Source organism: Somniosus microcephalus, chromosome 6, assembly GCF_052327205.1.
Source record: "Somniosus microcephalus isolate GS21.2 chromosome 6, FLI_Smic_1.0, whole genome shotgun sequence".
NCBI classification, from domain to species: Eukaryota; Metazoa; Chordata; class Chondrichthyes; order Squaliformes; family Somniosidae; genus Somniosus; species Somniosus microcephalus.
In genome coordinates, this window is record NC_140992.1 from 145,371,288 (window position 1) to 145,385,720 (window position 14,433).

Here is a 14,433-nt window from a genome sequence, read left to right on the forward strand (position 1 = left end):
CACGACTCGTCCACTCCTCCTAAGCGGATTCTGGGGGGAGCTCTGTGGCGACACGCCACCACTGGACATAATCCGCTCACGGCGGCACAGACAGTCTAAGCAGAAGCCCCCAGCCGGGGGCCCTTTCCTCCAGCAACTTGTTTCCCGCAGGGACAGGCTGCCGGGAGCACTTCCTGTCTGGGAAGTATTTAAGTGGATGCGCGGGCTTTTCTAGTTCCTGTTTGCCATGTGGTCAGAATAAAGAAGCTGTGTTTTCAATAGCTCTGTCTCGACTCCCACGTTTGCCGCGGTATCTCAACAGGAGCCACTTTCTGTCATCTAACCTAGATCTGTCTTTACATAATTTGCAATTGTGCCCCTGGGCCTCCATAGTCTATTTCGTTGTAAAAAATTAACTACACAAACTCAAACTAATCCCGTCAACATCTTAGAAACCCTGATCAGATCACACCATAGTCTACGCTTCTCTACAGTGGAGAGTCCCAGCTCTTAGCCGATTTTGGTAACTAAGATGCTTTAAACAAGAAATTAATGTAGTGGCCCTACAACACAGGATGGCTTGTGTGAGAAATTGGAAGCTGTCTCACTGATACAGTACACTCTTTTAAGTTTGAGCCTGAGGCATGATGGCAGAAGGAGCATCATCATATAATCATACAGTCTTACAGCACTGAAGGAGGCCATTCAGCCGACACCACTACAAATTTATCCTTTACGCTGCATCTAATGAGGCGATACCTGACCATCTAATGGGGCGTTATCTGACCATCTAATGGGGTGATACCTGACCATCTAATGGGACGACACCTGACCATCTAATGGGGTGATACCTGACCATCTAATGGGACGACACCTGACCATCTAATGGGACGAGACCTGACCATCTAATGGGGAGATACCTGACCATCTAATGGGACGAGACCTGACCATCTAATGGGGTGATACCTGACCATCTAATGGGGCGATACCTGACCATCTATTGGGGCAATACTTGACCATCTAATCGGGCGATACCTGACTATCTGATGGGGCGATACCTGACCATCTGATGGGGCGATACCTGACCATCTAATGGGGCAATACCTGACCATCTAATGGGGCGAGACCGGGCCATCTAATGAGACGAGACCTGACCATCTGATGGGGCGATACCTGACCATCTAATGGGGCGATACCTGACCATCTAATGGGGCAATACCTGACCATCTGATGGGGCGATACCCGACCATCTAATGGGGTGATACCTGACCATCTAATGGGCCAAGGCCTGACCATCTAATGAGGCGATAGCTGACCATCTAATGGGGTGAGACCTGACCATCTAATGGGGCAACATCTGACCATCTAATGGGATGATAACTGACCATCTGATGGGGTGATACATGACCATCTAATGGGGCGATACCCGACCATCTAATGGGGTGATACCTGACCATCTAATGGGCCAAGACCTGACCATCTAATGAGGCGATAGCTGACCATCTAATGGGGTGAGACCTGACCATCTAATGGGGCGATACCCGACCATCTAATGGGATGAGACCTGACCATCTAATGGGACGAGATCTGACCATCTAATGGGGAGATACCTGACCATCTAATGGGACGAGACCTGACCATCTAATGGAGCGATAGCTGACCATCTAATGGGGCGATGCCTGACCATTTCGAGGAGGTTATTAGTGGTGCCATTGTCTGCGCTCAACTCCCATATGTAAATATGCAGATCATGACATTAATCAGCGTGCAACAATTGAACAACGAATGGAAGAACCTGCGTGCAGCAGTACGACAGAAATGCTGCCAGCGCTTCTTAGAGGGCACTCATACCTTTCAGGTAAATTTAGATTTTAGCTTTTGGTCTGTGTTTTTTTACATTTTATTAGAGTAGAAGCTTGGTGCTATGCATTAAAAAAGTTATTAAAGTGTGAAGGGTGTGTTGTTGGACGCTTGCAAGGCTTTAAAGGAAGGCCTCTGAGAAGACCACTTGCTCACAGTCCTGGGGGCTCTAGTTGCAGTCCCCCTTGGGCTGCAGGAGCATATGGAGATGAAGCAGAGGGAGCAAAGGGGACAAGCTGATGGCAGGGGGAAGAGGAAGAAGCAGAAGTGGAAAGAGCAGAAGAGGAAAGAGCAGAAGAGCAGGAAGTAGAAGGAAGGAGGCAACCCAGACAGCCCCTTTCAGGCCGGGATATCCAGGAGAGAATCATCGGCTGCGGTACCAGTTCCACAACTACAATTCCCCTTGCAAAATTTGTCCCACACCTTACCTTCCCTCTGTTACTGACCATCACAGCGTCTTCTTGGTCACAATGCTGAAATAAAAGCCACCACAAAGCAAATATCCAACCATGGCTAACAAAAGAAATTAAAGCTAGTATTAATTCAAAGGAGGAAGCTTATAAAGTTGTCAGAAACAGCAGTCAGCCTGAGGATTGGGATCTTTGTAGAAATCAGCAAAGGGGGACCAGGAATTTGATAAAGAAAGGGAAAATGGAATATGAGCACAAACTAGCGAAAAATATAAAAATGGATTGTTAAAGCTTCTATAGGTATGTGAAAAGGAAAAGACTGGCGAAGGTAAATGTAGGTCCTTTACAGTCAGAAACAGGAGAATTTATAATGGGGAATGAGGAAATGGCAAAGAAATTATATAAATACTTTGTTTCTGTCTTCACGGAGGAAGATACAAAAAACCTCCCAGAAATAAGAGAAAACCAAAGGTGTGACAAGAATGAGGAATTTAAAGAAATTATTATTAGTTTAAAAAAAGTACTAGAAAAATTAATGGGACTAAAAGTCGATAAATCCCAAGGACTGGATGACCTACATCCTAGGGTTTTGAAAGAGGTGGCCATTGGAATAGTGGACACATTGGTTGTCATCTTCCAAAATTCTATAGATTCTGGAACGGTTCCTGCAGATTGGAGGATAGCAAATGTAACCCCGCTATTTAAGAAAGGAGGGAGAGAGAAAACGTGGAAATACAGACCTGTTAGCCTCACATCAGTAGTTGGGAAAATATTGGAATCTATTATAAAGGATGCAATAACTGGGCACTTAGAAACTAATAGTAAGATTGGGCCGAATCAACATGGATTTATGAAAGGGAAACCCTGTTTGAGAAACCTATTGGAGTTCTTTGAGGATGTATCTAGTGGAGTAGACAAAGGGGAACCAGTAAAAGTGGTGTATCTGGATTTTCAGAAGGCCTTCGATACGGTCCCACACAAGAGGTTGGTGAACAAAATTAGGGCACATGAAATTGGTGGCATGGATTGAGAATTGGTTAACAGACAGAAAAAAAAGAGTAGGAATAAACTGGTCTTTTTCAGGATGGCAGGCTGTGCCTAGTGGGGTACCGCAAGGATCGGTGCTTGGGCTTCAGCTATTCACAATCTATATCAATAATTTGGATGAGGGGACTAAAAGTAACATTTCCAAATTTGCTGATGATAAAAAGCTAGGTGGCAATGTCAGTTGCAAAGAGGATGTGAAGAGGCTTCAAGGACAGGCTCAGTGAATGGGCGAGAACATGGCAGATGGAATATAATGTGGATAAATGTGAAGTTATCCACTTTGGTAGAAAAAACAGAAAGGCAGAATATTTCCTAAATGGTGAAAGATTGTGGAATGCAGATGCTCAAAGGGACCTGGGTGTCCTTGTACATGTGTCACTGAAAGTGAATGTGCAGGTGCAGCAAGCCATTAGCAAGGCAAATGGTATGCTGGCCTTCATTGCAACAGGATTTGAATACAGGAGTAAAGAAGTCTTACTCTAATTATATAGGGCTTTGGTGAGACCACACCAGGAGTACAGTGCACAATTTTCATCTCCTTACCTAAGGAAGGTATACTTGCCATAGAGGGAGTGCAATGAAGGTTCATGAGATTGATTCCAGGGATGGCGGGACTGTTGTATGAGAAGAGATTGAGTAAACTAGGCCTGTATTCTCTTGAATTCAGAAGAATAAGAGGGGATCTCATTGAAGCATACAAAATTATTACAGGGCTTGATAGGATGGATGCTGAGAGAATGTTTCCCTTGGCTGGGGAGTCTAGAAACAGGGGCCACAGCCTCAGGATAAAGGGTAGGCCATTCAGGACTGAGATGGGAAGACATTTCTTCACACAGAGGGTGGTGAATCTTTGGAATTCTCTACCCCAGAGGGCGGTGGAGGCTCAGTCATTAGGTATATTCAAAACAGAAGTCGATTGATTTCTGACTAGTAAGGGCATCAAGGGATATGGCGATAGGGCCGGTGAATGGAGTTGAGGCAGAAGATCAGCCATGATCTCATTGAATGACGGCGCAGGCTCGAAGGGCCGAATGGCTGACTCCTGCTCCTATTTCTTATGTTCTTATGTTCTAAACTTTCCAATCCAACTTTATCCATACATGCATTCAATATTATATCAAAAAATCAACTCGTCACCCTTGTGCATTCTCTTAGTGACTGTCTTGTGTGTGCCTTTGCCTATCCTAGTGATGTCACACAGTGCTACCCCATTGGCTGCAGCTTGGTTGGTTGAAGGCTCCTGACTTTCAGTGGGGGACACTGCAGAAGGACTAACTGGATGACTTTGAGGAGCTGGTGTCTGAGAGTGTCAAATCGAGTGACGGTGTTTCTTCTTCTTCTTCATTCTCCTCTCCATTTCTTGGTCACCCACTGGCTGGGCAGGCTGGATTTCTTTGGTGTGTGAAATGAGAAAGGCACAAGGGTGGAGTTGTGGTGAAGGGAGGGTGGGAACGCAAGAGCTGTATGCTTACACCATGCGTAACTTGTACATCAGAAGAGATTGTGGGATGAGGAGAAGTGGGATGTGAGAAGGAGGATAAGGATCCATTCACTGACCTTGCCCACTCATCTGAGCTCATGAAACGTCTTTGGGCACTGGAACCATGCCCTGGGGGTGACACTGCTGGCAGTGACAGCCTCGGTGATCTGGTCCAACATCCTTCTTTCTGGAGGGTCTCCTGGCCCCTGTGGGTAGAGTACCACTTTTACACATTTGACACGCTGCACAAATCTTGAGTGCTGGGAACCTGGGTGCCCTTTCCCTGGCCTGTTGAGTAATTTGTGTTAGTGCTGGAGCACTTTTACCATTTATTTCTGTGTAGAAGGCAGTTCAGCCTTAAAGGCTAGAGATTGCATAGATATGAATGATTTTTAATTTTTTTTTCAGAAGGCAGTTCAGCTTTAAGTGCTAGAGACAGCCTTGAAAACTAACAGCTTAGCCTTAAAGAAAGGCGGCGTTGCTTCAGCGAATCAAACTTAGGCCACCGCTGAGCACACAGCCTGTCAGCAGTGCAATGCTGGGCTGGGCATTAAAATCATTTAAATTAGCAGGCAGCTCCAAACTGACATGCTGCCTGCGCTTTTTGAACAGGCCTGGGCATATCTCACATTGCACTGCCCGTGCCTGTTTTGTGCCATTATTGAACTTCCTGCCCATGAGTTCAAGTACCAGTCCAGACACTCGAGCACGTAACCCAGGCTGATACTGCAGTGCAGTACTGAGGGATTGCTACATTGTCGGATGTGCCGTCATTCAGATGAAAATTAAACCCATCTGCCCTCCCAGGTGGACTTAAAAGATCCCATGGCATTATTCGAAGAACAGAAGATTCTCCCCTGTGTCCTGGCCAACATTTATCCCTCAACCAATATTACGATAAAAAAAAACAGATTATCAGGTCATTATCGTATTGTAGGAGCTTGCTGTGCGCAATTTAGCTGCTACGTTTCCTACATTACAACAGTGACCACACTTCAAAAGTCCTTTTCTTAATTCATTCATGGGATCTGAGCATCGCTGGCAAGGCCAGCATTTATTGCCCATCCCTAGTTGCCCTTGAGAAGGTGGTGGTGAACCGCCTTCTTGAACTGCTGCAGTCAGTGAGCTGAAGGTACTCCCACAGTGCTGTTAGGTAGGGAGTTCCAGGATTGACCCAGCGACGATGAAGGAATGGTGATATACTTCCAAGTCAGGATGGTCTGTGACTTGGAGGGGAACTTGCAGGTGATGGTGTTCCCATGCATCTGTTACCCTTGTCCTTCTAGGTGGTAGAGGTCGTGGGTTTGGGAGGTGCTGTCGAAGAAGCCTTGTTGATTTGCTGCAGTGCTCCTTGTAGATGGTACACACTGCAGCCACGGTGCGCTGGTGGTGCAGGGAGGGGATGCTTATGGTGGTGGATAAGAACATAAGAAATAAGAGCAGGAGTAGGCCATAGGGCCCCTCGAGACTGCTTGCCATTCAATAAGATCATGTCTGATCATCGACCTCAACTCCACTTTCCCGCCTCTGTAGGGGGTTTCTCTTGCTCGTTCTGGTCTCCTGCCAGGCTTTGTGCAATAATTACCCTTGAGTGGTTCGACCCACTCCCCCTACGGTTCTAGACCTTGGACTTAGATGCAGAGAACTGTAGTGCAGCGAAAGGACTCAATAGACCAGTGAATAGCACGAAATGGGTGCTTTATTTTTAAACAGTTTGAAGCATTACCAAATACATGTCATAGGCACAGATTAAAGTAACTACAATCATGCACCAATTTATGAACTTGACTCTATGGAAATGGGGAACACACGGCACATCGAAAAAGGGAAAACACATTACGATTACCCTTAACTCCCTCCCCTATACCTAAACTAAGTTTCGACCTGGGGAACTTGGGATCATGCTCACCACTCTCAAAATCGCGAAAAAGGGGGTTCGCAGCCTTTTTGGCACCGCTTTCCGTCGTCACGTGGATTTGGAAACTTCTGGCGCAGTCGATATTCTCTCTCCCTCGAGGCAGCGGGGTAGACACAGCCTCGATGAGCGCTCATCAAGGTTGAAGGTCAGCTACAAGCAGTTGAAGAACTGCATACAAATGGGAGAATCTGAAGGTCTCTGGCCGAATGGTATGCTGAGGACCTTCCTCGCTCCCGCCTGGCTCGGTGGCTTTCCAGAGGGTTTCTTCTCCTTCGGCCTGGGTCGTCGATGATCTCCCAGCCCCAGTACCCGGGCCACCCTCGTCGTCTTCTTGTCGTGGCCGAGCCTTGGCTGGCTGAACACCGACCACGTTGTCTTTTCACCGAAATTGTCCGTCCGGAGCGTCTTTAAAAAGACGAAGCGTCTTCATCGATTCCGAAGCTACCGAGGTAGAAGAGGCGCCGATCCTGGATCGGTGTAACCGTCACCGTCCGTCCTTCATTCGTCCGTTCGTTCCGTCGATGACTTCGATCGTTCTCCGATCACTCCGAATCACTCCGACTACTCCATATACGTCGATCGTTCGTAACTTTTGATGGACTTTCAATCCATAGTTATACTCTTTTGGGACAGTCTTATCTCCCGCCAAATCATAGTCCTGTCTTTGTATTAATTTTGGCGGGCAGAAATCTCTGCAGGGGCGCTTTGTCTTGTAACGGGAGCCGGTGATAACTTAACTGGCCTTCCTGGCCGATAATGTCTTTTAATGTCTTTTTCATTGTCACCGCGACTCGGATCGCATATTGATCGGTCCGGAGATTTTCCTTGATGGCTGTTAAACGGTTTCTCCTTTGTACAATAAATGGGTATAAGTGTTTTTGCATTGTCCGCCCATATCTTGATGGGCCCCATCCTGTACTTAGAATCCATTGAATATGTATGCTGTTTCCCTGAGTTTCGGTTCCCAGATACTGGCTTTCGCGGGCTTACTGTCTTCAATCCACAAGCCTGTCTGGCTTGCAGTAACAGAAATCAAACGGTCCAGAAAACTGATCACGAGGCCCGGCGGCCATTTTGTATGCCCTTTTATCAAAGGTTTTTCTGTGCAAGTTTACTTTGGTCAATAAACAGTCTTATTTTATCCTGTTTTCTTGCGTGATTATTGCTGAAAATTTCGAATCTTACACCTGAACTCCATATCCCTTGATTCTCCTAGAGTCCAAAACTCTATCTATCTCAGCCTTGAATATAGTCAAAGGCTCAGCATTCTCAGCCCTCTGGGGCAGAGAAATCCAAAGATTCACAATCATCTGAGTGAAGAAATTCCTCCTCATCTCAATCTTAAACGGCCTACCCCTTATCCTGAGACTATGCCCCCTAGTTCTAGACACTCCAGCCAGGGGAAACAACCTCTCAGCATCTACCCTGTCAATCCCCTTCGGAATCTTGTATGTTTCAATGAGATCACCTCTGATTCTTCTAAACTCCAGAGAGTATAGGCCCATTCTACACAATCTCTCATCATAGGACAACCCTCTCATCTCAGGAATCAATCTAGTGAACCTTGGTTGCACCGCCTCCAAGGCGAGTATATCCTTCCTTAGATAAGGAGACTAAAACTGTGCACAGTACTCCAGGTGTGGTCTCACCAAGGCCCTGTACAATTGTAGCAAGACTTTCTTACTCTAATACTCCAACCACCTTGCAATAAAGGCCAACATGCCATTTGTCTTCCTTATTGCTTGCTGTACCTGCATGCTAGCTTTCTGTGTTTCTTGCATGAGGACAACCAAATCTCTCTGAACACCAACATTTGAAAGTTTCTCACCATTTAAAAAATATTCTGTTTTTCTATTCTTCCTACCAAAGTGAATAACCTCACATCTGCCTACATTATATTCCATCTGTCACCTTACTGCCCACTCACTTAGTCTATCTATATCCGTTTGCAGACTCGTTAAGCTCGATTTTTATTGGGCCGTTGAGGCGGGATTGGAGGCGTGTGGGGCGTTAAAATTGCGAAATCAAGGTGCACAAACCCATCCCACCCCCAACCTGCCTCCATACCAGTTTCAAAGGAGGCGGATACCCGACCTGTGCTGGGACTCGCCTCCCCAAGGCGGGAAGGAGATTAGTGCCAATTAACTGCCTGTTAACAGGTAGTTAACAGGCAGTTTTTAGCCTAATCCCTATTTTTATCCCTGAAGTGTGGCACTTCCGACAGCTCTAAACCACGCCAAGTTGGCAAGGCGGACCGTCGGGCTGAAGAGCTTGGAGGGTTCGAGATGTCCGGTGTTCAGGTGAGTGATGTGTGCATGAGTGCTTGTTGTGTGTAAAGGGTTTAAATAAGTTTTATTTACCTTTACTTACCTTTACAGCCTTCCTTCCTTCAGGTCTCGGGAGTCTCTCATCTCACTGGCACAGAAAGCAGAATGGCCGCGAGCTGTCAAAAGTTGCAGCATTTAGCTTTCTGTTCTGGAGAGATCTCTAAATCAGCCTGATAGGAAGGAATTAAATTAGTGTACAGATTGTCAGTGTTTGGCAGCTTCAAAGAGCTGTCAAATGCTGACATTTCATCTGTCAAAAGCTCTTGACAGATGAAATGTCAATCTGTGATATCACCTGTTGCTGGGTGGCCCTTAATTGGCCTGCTGAGCCCACTGGGCGGGCTCAACAAGGTCAATCAAGTGAAAATCACATGGGTTGGCCACAACTCGATGGAGGTGGGACGACAACCCCAAAAGTTGTAGTCCCGCCTCCTACCCGCCTCCAGTATCAAAATCCAGCCCTTTGTGTTCTCCTCACAGCTTACTGTCCCACCTAGCTTTGTATCATCAGCAAACTTGGATACATTACTCTCGGTCCCTTCATCTAGGTCATTAATATAGATTGTAATAAACTGAGGCCCCAACACTGATCCTTGCGGCACCCCACTAGTTACAGCCTGCCAACCTGAAAAATATCCATTTATGCCTACTCCCCGTTTTCTGTCAGTTAACCAATCCTCTATCCATGCTATTATATTACCCCCAACCCCATGAGCCCTAATCTTGTGTAATAACCTTTTATGTGGCACCTTATCGAATGCCTTTTGAAAATCCAAATATACTACAGCCACTGGTTCCCCTTTTTGTACCCTGCTAGTTACATCCTCAAAAAACTCTAATAAATTTGTCAAACACGATTTCCCTTTCAAAAAACCATGTTGACTCTCCCTAATAATGTTACGATTTTCTAAGTGACTTGATACCACTTCCTTAACAATGGATTCCAGCATTTTCCCGATGACTGTAGTCAGGCTAACTGGCCTGTTATTCCCTGTTTTTTTGCTCCCTCCTTTCTTGAATAGCAGTGTTACATTTGCGACCATCCAATCCATTGGAACCATTACAGAATCTAGGGAATTTTGGAAGATCAAAACCAATGCATCCACTATCTCTTCAGCCACCTCTTTTAGAACCCTTGGATGTAGGCCGTCAGGTCCAGGGGATTGTCGGCTTTTAGTCCCATTAGTTTGAGTGGCACCCCATCTTGCCTACTTCACTGCCCACTCTAGGGGGCTCCAATAAAGCGGACTGCTTTGTCCTGGATGGTGTCGAGCTTCTTGAGTGTTGCTGGAGTTGCGCTCATCCAGACAAGTGAGAATATTCCATCACATTCCTGACCTGTGCCTTGTAGATGGTGGAAATGATTTGGGGAGTCAGGAGGTGAGACACTCACTGCAGAAAACCTAGCCTCTGACCTGCTCTTGTAGCCTGAGTATTTATGTGGCTGGTCCAGTCAAGTTTCTGGTCAATGGCAACCACCAGGGTTGTTGGTGGAAGATTTGGCGCTGGTACTGCCATTGAATGTCAAGGGGAGGTGGTCATTGCCTGGTACTTGTGTGACGCAAATGTTGCTTGCCACTTATCAGCCGAAGCTTGAATATCATCCAGGTCTTGCTGCATGCGGGCATTGTCTGCTTCATTATCTGAGGAGTTGTGAATGGCACTGAACACTGTGCAGTCATCAGGGAACATCCCCACTTTTGACCTTATGATGGAGGGAAGTTCATTGATGAAGCAGCTGAAGATGGTTGGGCCTAGGACACTGCCCTGAGGAACTCCTGCAGCGATGTCCTGGGGCTGAGATGATTGATCTCCAACCACCACAACCAGCTTCCTTTAATCTAGGTATGTGTTGTGTATGTACCTTTAAGAGAATAACTGGTCTCAGACTGCAGTACCGGCAGTGACCACCCCTGTATAAAAGGCGCTAGTAAGCCTCTGTAGTTTCAGTTTCCCGATTGACTCCTTTCAGTAAAGACTTGCTTTGTTCAACTCCTGCTGTCCGTGTCTCAATCATACACGGACATAATACTGGCGACGAGCAGATACGAACTTACCTACAGTCTGCACCACCTCCTGGGATCCATTCTTGCAGCGAAGTGAGCAGAGGTCGAGGCCAGAAGGAAGAAAGAAGCAGTAGAAACGGGCGTCGACTGTGGGCATCCGCCCCTGTGTTAGCGGAGTTGAAGATTGCTGGAGAAGCTGTCGAAAGCGGGGCCTGGTTCCTGTCGACGGTGCTTCAGCTAATCAGGCTGGTGGCAGGTAGTACACTGATCCTTCCTGGGCTGCAGCGGTCGCGAACTCGAGCGGATGGCTTGCAACGGGGCCGAGCAGCATTGTCGGGAAGAGGAGAGAGAGAGGGTGGAGCACACAGGGCGCAGCCGGTGCTATGAAGCCGGGCTGCATATAGATGCAAGAAGAGGGAGGCAAGAGTCCCACAGGGTTGTTTCATGATGGGAAAATAATAAAAAAAAGAAATATTAAACGCGCAGGAAACCTCGAGGAGCTGCAGGTTGCAACGGAAACTGTGGAAAGCAGCGCTAGCAACAGCGGGGAAGAAGGCAAAAGCGCGGGAGGCGCCATCTTAATCAGCGGGGAAGAAGGCAAAGCGCGGGAGGCGCCATTTTGTTAAATCGGGGAAGAAGGCAAAGCGCGGGAGGCGCCATTTTAGATTTTCAAGATGCCGAAGACTGGCTGTATCACTGCCTTTGATAATACAATAGAGGACTGGACCATGAATGTGGAAAGAGTCGAGGTATATTGCGAGGCAAACGAAATAGCTGATGAGAAAAGGCATCGGTATTGCTAAACTTAATGGGCGCAAGAACGTACGGCCTATTGCGGGACCTGATTACTCCAGCCAAACCGAAGGCGAAGAGTTTTAACAAAATTGTTGCTGTCCTACAGGAACACCTAAACCCTGCACCGCTGTTGATAGCCGATAGATTTAAATTCCACAGGAGAACTCAGCATAAAGATGAGAGCAATGCTGAGTACCTTACGGAACTATGCAAGCTATCAAAGCACTGCCAGTTCGGAGCAGGACTGGCAGATACACTACGGGACAAATTTGTCTGTGGACTCCTGAGTGAAGGAACACAGAAGAAGTTACTCTCAGAGAAAGAGCTGACGCTAGATAAGGCTTTCAGCGTGGCAGTATTGTATGAAGCAGCAGCCAGGGGAGCTGCAGAAATTCAACAAAAGCCACAGGAATATGGCACCCACAAAATGACATGGGGATTTGCAAAATGTTATCGCTGCAGCAGAACTAACCATGACCAGAAGGACTGCTGGTCCAAGGACAAAATATGCATGCAATGTAGAAAGATGGGACACATTGCACGAGTTTGCAGGTCTGGGAAGAAGACCAGCGACAACAAAAAGCCTACTAAGGAACCGTACAAGAAAGTACAAAAGATGACGGACAGTAGTTCCGAAGACCAGATGAGCGATAGTGAATCCGGGAACAGGAGACTAAGCTGTCTCAAACTTCACAATGTAATCGCAAAAGAGGATCACCGAACCATTTGGGTCACCCTCACAATAGCAGGGTCCCAAGTTAAAATGGAATTGGATACAGGATCAGCGCTAACCGTCATGAATCGACGAGACTACGAGTGGCTATTCTCACACATACCCTTGAGAGAGACATCCATCGTCTTGACGACGTATACGGGGCAAAAAGTATACCCCAGAGGAAAAATAAGGGTGCCTGTCGAATACAACGGCAAGAAAATACGGAAATTGTATCTCTACATACTGCAAAATGGTGGACCACCGTTATTGGGACGTGAATGGATCAGGAAGATAAGCTTAGATTGGCACTCCATTCATGCAATGACGGTGGACGGTAAAAAAGATGAAGACGTCACTCCTGGACGATTGTCAACAATCTTAGCTAATGCCAAAGAGGTATTTCAACAAGAACTGGGCACTCTTAAAGGCATAACCGCCTCGATAAAAATAGAAGAGAATGCAATTCCCAAGTTTTTCAAAGCAAGACCGGTACCATATGCAATTCGCCCAGCCGTCGAGGCAGAGCTGGAGAATCTGCAGAAGGCAGGCGTGTTGTCTAAGGTTGACTGGAGCAAGTGGGCGACACCCATCGTTCCTGTCATGAAGAAAACGTTAAGCAACAAGTCTGAGGAGCCAAGGAAGGTTCGCATCTGTGGGGATTTCAAGGTGACGGTGAACCCAGTCCTTCACACAGTACAATATCCTCTTCCAAGGATAGAAGACATCTTTGCCTCACTGTCTGGAGGGAAGCAGTTTACAAAAATTGACCGAGCACAAGCATATTTGCAGATGGAGGTTGAAGAATCCTCTAGGAAATATCTCACGATAAACACTCACAAAGGTCTTTACCAGTATCATCGATTGGTATTCGGAGTAGCATCAGCTCCGGCGATATGGCAAAGAGCGATGGAACAAGTCCTGCAAGGGATTCCGGGGACTCAGTGTTACTTGGACGACATCCTTGTGACAGGTGAAGATGACAGTGAACACCTTAACAACCTAGAACAGGTGCTCATTAGACTACGGGAACATGCGCTACGAGCCAACCGCCCCAAGTGCGAGTTTTTTAAGAAGCAGATATCGTATTGTGGCCACGTGATTGATGAAGAGGGGTTACATAAGTCCCCTGACAAAATTGAAGCGGTTGTTATGGCCCCAGTGCCTGAAAATGTGTCGCAACTGAGGTCATTCCTTGGATTGGTGAATTACTACCATAAGTTTTTGCCGAATTTGTCGACAATCCTGCACCCACTGAGCGCCCTGCTATGAACGGGAGTAGCATGGAAATGGAGCAATGACTGTAAGCGGGCCTTTCAGAAGAGTAAGGACTTAATGACTTCAAGAGAAGTATTGGCTCACTACAACCCAGCACTGCCGATCAGATTGGCGTGTGATGCGTCTCCCTACGGCATTGGGGCGGTACTGTCACATAAATTCCTTGATGGTTTAGAGAGGCCGATAGCTTTTGCGTCACGCTTGTTAACTTCTGCCGAGCGTAACTACGCCCAGATTGACAGAGAGGCCCTCAGCCTAGTGTGGGGGGTGAAGAGGTTCAATCACTACCTGCACGGTCAAAAATTTACTCTACTAACCGATCATCAAACTCTTGTCTCCATTTTCAACCCTCAGAAGGGCGTACCGATAATGACAGCGCAACGGCTGCAGAGGTGGTCCCTTTTCCTAGGGGCACACCAATATGACATCGAGTACAAAGGAACTAAACAGCATGGGAATGCTGACGGATTGTCACGCCTACCGTTGCTGACGGTGGAAGAAGAAGACCTTGCAGTGGCTCCAATGGAGTTATTCCACTCGACCATAGTCGAATGTCTCCCTGTGACGAATGCAAACATAGAAAAGGAAACACGGAATGACCCGACACTATCACGGGTCTAT